This window comes from Penaeus japonicus, unplaced genomic scaffold, assembly GCF_977035675.1.
Source record: "Penaeus japonicus unplaced genomic scaffold, GWHDUDI00000001_assembly GWHDUDI00000034, whole genome shotgun sequence".
Lineage (NCBI taxonomy): Eukaryota > Metazoa > Arthropoda > Malacostraca > Decapoda > Penaeidae > Penaeus > Penaeus japonicus.
Genome location: NW_028234436.1, coordinates 12,383,558 through 12,390,448, shown reverse-complemented (window position 1 = coordinate 12,390,448; position 6,891 = coordinate 12,383,558).

The window sequence follows — 6,891 nt, the reverse complement described above, 5'->3', positions numbered from 1 at the left end:
TAAAACAGGACCCATATATAAGGAAAAAAATACGGTATACAAGACTTTCTGGACATAAAGTTATATACAGTACAACACGGGAACGTTAGTGTAAGTGTAAATCTAAACAATATGATACTGAAAAGAACAGAACACTGCAACGAGAGGAGAGGTAATTGGAAAATAAACATATAACATTTTCCAGTATGAGTTAGAAGGCCATTGTGGCTGATTAATGACTGTGGATAATTTTTTTTTCGTCACATACATATACATACACATGTTCATGCACATGTACATACACATGCACATGCACATGCGCATACGCATATACATACATACACACGCACGCACGCATGTACACACACACACACATACACTTGCACAAACACACACACATGCACAAACACACACACACACACAAACCCACAAACACAAACACACACATCTAAATGCAAAAATAAACATAAACACACACACATATAGCTAGAGAGATGCACCTAGTGAGATATATAACTATATAGATAAATCAATAGATATAGATAGATAGATAGATAGGTAGATAGATAGAGACAGAGACACAGTTTGGATCGTATTACCTACTCCCTGAAAAAAATATCTTTCCAAACACCGTCATTTCATTTTCATATGATCGTAAAAGGTCACCGTTCTCATCGAATCCGTATTTAGATTTCAAATGCCTTTTTTCCCCTCTCCTTCCCCCTTCTCCCAAAAAGGGGAAACTAAATTCCTCCATAATCTATTTTTATTCTCATTATCCCTTTCCCCTCTCGCTCGCTTCCACAAGTCTCTCTCTCTCTCTCTCTCTCTCTCTCTCTCTCTCTCTCTCTCTCTCTCTCTCTCTCTCTCTCTCTCTCTCTCTCTCTCTCTCTCTCTCTCCCTCTCTCTCTCTCTTTCTCTCTCTATCTCCTTCATCCTCTATTTTTACCCCTTGTTTCTCCCTTGTCCTTCTCCCCCTCTCCTCTCCCTTGCCCCCTTCCTCTCCTCTCCTCCCTGTCACCTATCCCTTCCCTCTCCTCTCCTCCCTGTCACCCCTCCCTTCCTTCTTCCTCTTCATCTTTTCCTTTCCCCCCCCCCACTCGCCCATCTCTCTTCTTTGCCCCCCCGCCCCCTCCTATTCACCGTCTACCTTACCTCCTCGTCCTACATCTCCCCTCCTCCTCCTTCCTCCTCCATCCCTCCTCCCTCTCCCCTCCCCTTCCCTTTCCCTCCCTCCTCCCTCTCCCCTCCCCTTCTCATTCCCTCCCTCCTCCCTCTCCCCTTCCCTTGCCTCTCCCCTTCCTCCCTCCCTCCTCCCTCCCTCTCCCCTCCCTCCTCCCTCCTCCCTCCTCCTCCTCCTCCTTCTCTCTCAGCTCGTTAAATCACGTGGGTTATAGAACGTATTCGTGTTCTAAGGTCTATTCTATCAAGTGCTTTCACCGCTCACTGCTCCCGCCTCCTTCTACAAGTGACTTGCTCAATGCTAGCTCGCTCTGGCACTTCGTTCTGGCACTGTTGGCACTGCCCTTAATGGTGGCATTTTTGTAGCTCTCTTCCAGTCGTTATTATCGGTGTGTATGTTCATTCGCTCTTGCGTTTTGGGTATTTTTTTTAAATTATTTATTTTTAAATTATTTTTTTGGGGGATGGTTTTTGAAAATGGTCAGTTTTCAAGCATTTTTAAGGATTTGTTTTTCGACAGGTTATTTTCATTTTTTTTAAAAGCCTTTCTCAAGCATTTGCTGCACTTTCACTGGTAAGTTATTTAGAACATTTTCGAGTATTTTAAGCATTCTAGGAATTTCCAATCGTTTCTTGATTTTTCACTGGTAATTACTCACGCCCTCTGACTAACTGTTGACTTTACTGCATTTTATTTCTATCAACAGCTTCTACATATCATTCATTACTACTTATTACTTATTCACGGCCTCTCTCTCTCTCTCTCTCTCTCTCTCTCTCTCTCTCTCTCCCCCTCTCTCTCTATGTTTCTTTTTTTCTGTTTCTTATCTCTCTGTCCATCTCCTTCTGTCTCGCCCTCCAGTCCTACCTCCCCCTTCCCTCTCCCTCACTGCTCCCCCCTTTTCTTTACTCTCCCTTTCTTGTTCTCACGGTCTCGTTGCTTCTCTATCTCTCGCTCTCCCTCTTTTTCTCTCTCGCCCCCCCTTCTCTTTCTCTCTCGCCCCCCCTTCTCTTTCTCTCTCGCCCCCCCTTCTCTTTCTCTCTTGCTCTCCTTCTCTTTTTCTCTCGCTCTCCCTCTCTTTCTCTCTCGCCCCCCCTTCTCTTTCTCTCTCGCTCTCCCTCTTTTTCTCTCTCGCTCCCCCTTCTCTTTCTCTCTCGCTCTCCCTCTCTTTCTCTCTCGCTCTCCTTCTCTTTCTCTCTCGCTCTCCCTCTCTTTCTCTCTCGCTCTCCCTCTCTTTCTCTCTCGCCCTCCTTCTCTTTCTCTCTCGGTCTCCCTCTCTTTCTCTCTCGCTCTCCCTCTCTTTCTCTCTCGCCCCCCTTCTCTCGTTCCATACACATTCTTTTTCTACAATAATTCTCCAGCTCCCCCTCCTTTCAATTTCCCGAGGCAATGCAAGCAATCATCTTTCTATTTATCTGCCTCGTTCTCTCTCTCCTTCACTCTCTCTCTCTCTTGCCTTCTCTCATGTCTTTTCCTTCCTTCCTCCTTCCCTCCTATCCCTTTTCTCTCTTTGTCTTTCTCCTTCCTCATTTCGCGCTGTCTCTCTCTCTCTCTCTCCCTTTTGCTTTCTTCTTCCCTCACTCTCTTTCTCCACCTCTTCCTCCCCCTTTCTTTCTCTCGCTCACTCCTATCTTCCCTCCCTCTCTCTTTCTTTCTCTTCTTCCTTCTTCCCTGCGTCCATTTTCTGGTGGCAAGGTGGGCAACATTCTCTCTCTCTCTCTCTCTATTTCCCTCTCTCTCCCTCCCCTTCATTCTTTCCCTCTCCCTCCCCTTCATCCTCTACCTCCCCTTCATCCTCTCCCTCCCCTCCATCCTCTCTCTCCCCTTTATCCTCTCCCTCGCCTTCAACCTCTCCCTCTCCTTTCTTTCCTCTCCCTCTCCCTCCCCTCCTTTCATCTCCTTCCCCTTCATCCCCTCCCTCTCCCTCCTTTCCTCCCCCTCCCATTCATCCTCTCCCTCCACTTCATCCTCTCCCTCCCCTTCCTTTCCTCCTCTCCCTCTTCCTCCCCTTCATCCTCTCCCTCTTCCTCCCCTTCATCCTCTCCCTCCCCTTCATCCTCTCCCTCCCCGTCATCCTCTCCGTCCCCTTCATTCTCTCCCTCCCCTTCATCCTCTCCCTCTCCCTCCCCTCCATCCTCTCCCTCTCCTTCCTTTCCTCTCCCTCCCCTCCATCCAACCTCTCCCTCTGCTTCCTTTCCTCTCTCTCCCCTTCCTCCTCTCCCTTCCGCCGTCCATTTTCCCGCGGCAACCCGAAGCAATCATCTTGCGAGAACTTGCGGTCAATGTCCCAAACGAGAAAGCCATCGGCAGGAGGAATGAGGTCTTCGGATCAGACTCATTGCTGGAATACTTGAATATCCTTTATCCTTATGCAGTTCCTGTTCGCACTTCGCTCATGATCTGATGGTGTGGGTATGAGGCATGAGGGAGATGGTGGTCTTGGGTGGTTAGAAAGTAGGCCTATGTGTTGTAGGAGAGGGAGGCTGGTCGTTTGGATGGTTAGAATGTAGGCCTATGTGTTGTAGGAGAGAGGCTGGTCTCTTGGATGGTTAGAATGTAGGCCTATGTGTTGTAGGAGAGGGAGGCTGGTCTCTTGGATGGTTAGAATGTAGGCCTATGTGTTGTAGGAGAGAGGCTGGTCTCTCGGATGGTTAGAATGTAGGCCTATGTGTTGTAGGAGAGAGTCCGGTCTCTCGGATGGTTAGAATGTAGGCCTATGTGTTGTAGGAGAGAGTCCGGTCTCTTGGATGGTTAGAATGTAGGCCTATGTGTTGTATGAGAGGGAGGCTGGTCTCTTGGATGGTTAGAATGTAGGCCTATGTGTTGTAGGAGAGAGTCCGGTCTCTCGGATGGTTAGAATGTAGGCCTATGTGTTGTATGAGAGGGAGGCTGGTCTCTTGGATGGTTAGAATGTAGGCCTATGTGTTGTAGGAGAGAGTCCGGTCTCTTGGATGGTTAGAATGTAGGCCTATGTGTTGTAGGAGAGAGTCCGGTCTCTCGGATGGTTAGAATGTAGGCCTATGTGTTGTATGAGAGGGAGGCTGGTCTCTTGGATGGTTAGAATGTAGGCCTATGTGTTGTAGGAGAGAGTCCGGTCTCTTGGATGGTTAGAATGTAGGCCTATGTGTTGTAGGAGAGGGAGGCTGGTCTCTTGGATGGTTAGAATGTAGGCCTATGTGTTGTAGGAGAGGGAGGCTGGTCTCTGGGATGGTTAGAATGTAGGCCTATGTGTTGTAGGAGAGGGAGGCTGGTCGTTTGGATGGTTAGAATGTAGGCCTATGTGTTGTAGGAGAGAGTCCGGTCTCTCGGATGGTTAGAATGTAGGCCTATGTGTTGTAGGAGAGAGTCCGGTCTCTCGGATGGTTAGAATGTAGGCCTATGTGTTGTAGAAGAGGGAGGCCGGTCTCTCGGATGGTTAGAATGTAGGCCTATGTGTTGTAGGAGAAGGAGGCTGGTCTCTTGGATGGTTAGAAGAGGAAGAGGAAGAGGATAAATAATAATAATAATTATAATAATAATAACAATAATAATAATAATAATAATAATAATAATAATAATAAGAGGAAGAAGATGAAGAAGATGAAGAAGAAGAGGAAGACGAAGAGGAAAATTAAGAAGAAGTGAAAGAAGAGAAAGAGGAAGAGGAAGAGGAGGAGGGATTAAGAATGGAATTGAACGAGAGGGAAGGAGGAGGAAGTGTGAAGGAAAAGTGAGGGGGGGGGGTAGGATCGTCCTTGAATTCTGGAATTCATCATCGTCAATAATGTTATTCTTGGAATTCACACTTCACCTCACTTCCCTTCACTTCTCTTCCCTTCATTTCACGTCACTTACTGAAGTGATGCCGTTATGGTGTCTCGTTGATCAGATCTTTATGAAAGTGATTAAAAAAAAAAAAATCGATTTGAACAGTATTTTTTTGCCATTTTTTGTTGTTCTTTCTGTTGTTTCGAGCTTTTGGGTTTCGAGTCTTTGCTGTAAAGTCATTAAAAGAAAGTATGTGGAATGTTGATTATCTTATACTTTTGGATAATTTATTACAGCACCCAAAAAAGAAAGAAAAAAAAGAAAGAATGAAAGAAGAAAAGAAAAGAAAAGAAAGAACAAAAGAAAGAAAATAAAATAAAAGAAAATATATATATTGGAGAAAAAAAGGAATTAAACCGCTTAGAAGTACATTAGAAAAGGAATAGGAAACTATGCAGCTAAAAAAAAAAAAAAAAAGTTATAACATAAATTACCAAATTCAATCGGACAATATAAGACATCTCCCCCCCCCCCCCCCCGCCACAATAGGTCAATGCCCACGTCATAAACAGATACCGACGCTACTTAGACTCGCCCCTGATTATTACCAATTTGGGATCGGGTCAGAAAAGGTCAGAGGTCAACCATTGTGAATTTAGTATGAGGAAAGGCAAAGGTCACACAGGGTCGACTCTTGATTTTATTTTTTTTTATCTTCCCTCCTCCCCTCCCCCCACAGCCCCAATACCTGCATACCCCTCCCCCCCCCTCTCTCTCTCTCTGAGATTAAAGAGGGTGATTGACGATTGACTGTCAGTGGCAGAAGGTTGACTGTCAAGTACATTTGTTCGGTTGACTGCTGATTGCCAAGTATAATCCAGAGGTTGATGACTGATAGGCAAGTACATCTAAAGAGAAGAAATACTTAGCTGAAAGACAATACCAGAGCTGATGCAATAGTCTTTATTGATGTTTTTTGCTCCATGTTTTTACGTAACCTCCACGAGCCTATAACTAATGGAGTTATATAAGTACATAAGTCCAAACATACAGACACACGTCATTGTACACTTTCTCTTGTCTGATGTCTTGGTTCTGTATATCTATCTATCTATCTATCTATCTATCTATCTATCTATCTATATATATATATATATATATATATATATATATATATATATATATATATATATATATATATATATATTTATTTATTATTTATTTATTTATCTGTTCGTCTGTTCTAGCAAGCGAGCACAATATTATTGTTATTGTCATCGTTGTCATTATAATAACTGGTATAATCGTTGTGGTATTGGTAGCTGTAGTATTAATTGTAGAGGTTGTATCTATCTCAGTGTCATTGTTATTAATATTATCATAATTATTAGTATCATTATCATCCTTACCATTGCTGTTCTTACTATATTAATAATTGTTAAATGACTTCCTTATGATATTTGATAAGAAAACGTTACATCGTACTAGTCACATATATAACTGGCATGTATAATCAATTGTGTAATTGACCTTCGGTTATACACACACACACGAAAACTCGCACAAATATACACAACATAGAAACACAAACACAAACACAAACACAAGCACACAAACACAAACACAAAACCCAAACCCAAACCCAAACCCAAACCCAAACACACACACACACACACACACACACACACACACACACACACACACACACACGAAACACACATAGCACGCACTCAATGATATGAATCCGATATTCTGCAACTATCAAAAAGTCATGAAAAAAAACTCAATGGTTTAGACTTAGCAGTATAGCCTAAGATACAAAGAGTAAGAGTCAATACACCATCTCCCGTTATAAGAAATTAAATTTATTGAACTGCAATTCCATCATCATAATCGGACACATTGTTTGACGAGCGGCCATTGCATACCTTGCAAAAGTTCAAACGTCAAGCTACGTGAATATTTCATGAAGTCTGAAGGTC